The following is a 3,296-nucleotide window of genomic DNA, read 5'->3' on the forward strand; positions in this document are numbered from 1 at the left end:
GTGAAGCTCAAGGAATAGAGATTACACCAACCCTCTAGTCAATCATTGAAACTATTAGTGCGTTACTCTCAAATACAACAATTCAGCTCATAACAGACCCAGTTTTGACATTTTGACTTTAATTACTCCTGTATCCCTGTTTTACAAACTGAAGCCGAGTGACATTAGAGCGACCTCAACCTAGTGTATGATGTTCCTGCCTGGGTTCCCACCACTGCAGTGGGCTTCACGGTTCCCATCAGTTGCTATAAAACACAGGGTAGTTTCCAGAATCTGACAGAAGTGAGACCCGGGCAGCAGGAGACTCATAGAATTCTGCTTGTCATGCACTGATGTTTGTGTCAGTGAAACCACCGCTATCAACCTGACTAGATCCAGACTCACCTAGGACACGGGTGAGGCACACCTCTACCTTACCTTGAATAAGTGTGGTACCGTCCAAAGGACTGGGAGAGCAGAAAGGAATCAAGGAAAAGACGATTTAGTCTATTGATAGCATCGACACCCCGTGTGGGGTTTCTATCGCTGTGAAGAGACCGTGACCATGGCAACCCTTATAAAGGAAAACATTTCACTGACATGGTGGCTCACGGTTTCAGAGGCTCAGCCCACTATCGTCATGCATGTAGGCAGACTTGGTGCTGGCGACATCCTGATCAGAAAGCTACAGGAAGTGAACTGTCACACTGAGAGAAGCTTGAGCAAAAGAGACCTCAAAACCCATCCCCACAGTGACACACTTCCTCCAACAAGACCACACCTCCCAATAGTGCCACTCCCTCTGAGCTTACAGGAGGCAATTACATTCAAACTCCCACAACCCTCTTCTTCCTGGTGGGCCATGGTGTGCGAGTCAAGCTGCCCACCATGCCTCTGCTTCTGTCAGAATGGATCCACTAAAACCATGACCAAAATAAACCTCCCCTTCCCTTAAATGTTTTTATTGTATTTTTATTTACTTATTGTATAGGAGGGTATGTATGAAAGTCAGAAGACAGCTTTCGGGGTTGGTTCTCTCCTTCCACCCATGGATTTTAGGACCCTCGGGCCACCAGGCTTAGTGGCAGGTGCTTCAACCACCAAGTCATCTCACCCACAACACATTTTGTTTTTTTTTTTTAAGCTTCTACCATGGTTTTTCCATAGCATGCGTTAGTCACTTTTCATAAAGAAATTTTAAAAAGATAGCATTTGCAAGTTAGGGTTATAAAAACATGATTTACTGCAACCCATACAGTGTGACTGAACCTAGAAAAAGCAACATTGCTAACTAGAGCCATGGCTCTCAACCTCCAGAGGCCGCGACCCTCTAAGTCAGTTTCTCAGGCTGTGGTGACCCCCAACCAGGATGTGGGTGCAGGGAATCAATTCCCAGTGTTATGATATGGTGTGAGACTGGACCTCTGTGTGTGAGAGACAGACACACCATGCAGACAGAATTTCCCCGGGGAGTTTTATTGGGGGAAGGAAAGGGAGAGGGGTGAGAGAGAAAGGGAGTGCAGAGCGACCCTGTGGGAAGAGAGAGGGTAAAGAGAGAGACAGAGAGGGAGGGGTGGGAGGGAGGAAAGGGGGAGAGAGAGGAAGAGAGGGAAGAAGAGGTAGAAGTAGGCAGAGTTTAACCTTTTAAAGGGACAGGGTACTGGCAGGTGTAGGCATGACACACTCTGCAAGGTTCCCACACACACAAGGGGCGGGGCCAAGTGTGCCTGGATGCTAACAGATGCTAACAGGTGCTTAGGTGCTGAGTACCTTCCTGGACTCTATCATGGCATTTATTGTGAATATGTGCCCCCCCCACAGGGTGTGTTTATGGAGGTCAGAGGACAATCGCTAGGAGGGAAGCAGATTACTCCTTCCATAGGCATCCTTGGGACTGAGCTCGGGTTGTCAGGCTTGGTGGCAAGCCCCTGCTGAGCCAACTTGCAGTCCAGAATCTCACTTTTGTAAATAAAGCAAAAGATGCATGAAGAGTGACCAAAAGACTGCAGAAATTGAGGGAGTGGAATATTCCACTCTAGGCTGTCATATGTAGGGTCCAATGATGGCTCCTCAGGGTTTCGTTCTGTGGCAAAGCAGAACTTGGCTCAGATCTTCTGGCAGAGGTCATTAACCGATGCCCGGGGCGGTGGTGGGGAAGGGATCTAATCTCTCCTTTCATCAGATTCCAAGTCCCAGAAAGGTGCAGAGTGAGCCTAGTACTTTAAAAAGCCTTTGTCCTGCTCCGGTGATAAGGGCAGAGACAATTCTCTTGGGCATTGAGACAAACTTAACAATTTAACACCTGCACACACCAGAAGGCCCCAGCCTTCTCACTGGACTGTCGGCCCTGCTTTTCTAAGAATATTTAGGTGGTCAGTGTTACTGAATTGTAAATTACAGTAGACTCAAAGTCACTGTTGAGTATCAGAAATCTTTCTGGAAGTCCTCTGGAGAGATGGCTCAGCAGTTAAGAACACTGACTGCTCTTCCAGAGGTCCTGAGTTCAAATCCTAGCAACCACATGTTGGCTCACAACCATAGTGTCCTCTTCTGCCTTGCAAGCATACATGTAGACAAAGCACTACGTAATAAATAAGCAAATCTTAAAAAAAAAAATATGTCCACTGGGTACGAGCACACCACGCCTATTTAATCCCAGCACCTGAGAGACAGAGGCAGAGGTCTTCAGGTTCAAGGCCACTCTGAACAAACAAAGTAGAAGGACAGGTCTCAGGAGCTGGTTCTCATCTTCCCTTTGTTGAGGCAGTCTCTTTGTGCTTCTGCATGGTATGCTCTAGGTGAGCTGGCAGCAAGCTTCTGGCAGATTCTATCTATACATCCCATCTTGCAATAGAAGTGAAAGGACTAGCCCTGTATCCATTCGTGCAGATACATAAGCTTTTTACATGGGTTCTTGGGACTGAACTTCCCTGTCAGACTCCGCATTGGGTTTATGGAGCCAATTGCCTTTACCTGCTGAGCCATCTCCCCAGTCCAAGAATTGTTTTAGGGACAAAAGACTATAAAAGCCAGAGGCCCAAGAAGCCCTCTGTAAGATTGTATCTTCTAGATATAAGAGGGAAGTTATATCCATAAAATCTCAACAATATAGCTGCTTAAACGAGACCTGAAAGATGCCAACACGGATGGGGGACAATCTCATGGGGCCTGTGCTGGATAGCTTTGCATCAACTTGACACAAGATAAAGACAACCAAGGCTACACAGAGAAACCCCATTTCTTTTGAAATACAAAAGGAAGGAAGGAAGGAAGGAAGGAAGGAAGGAAGGAAGGAAGGAAGGAAGGAAGGAAGGAAG

Source organism: Microtus ochrogaster, linkage group LG7_11 (genome assembly GCF_000317375.1).
Source record: "Microtus ochrogaster isolate Prairie Vole_2 linkage group LG7_11, MicOch1.0, whole genome shotgun sequence".
Lineage (NCBI taxonomy): Eukaryota > Metazoa > Chordata > Mammalia > Rodentia > Cricetidae > Microtus > Microtus ochrogaster.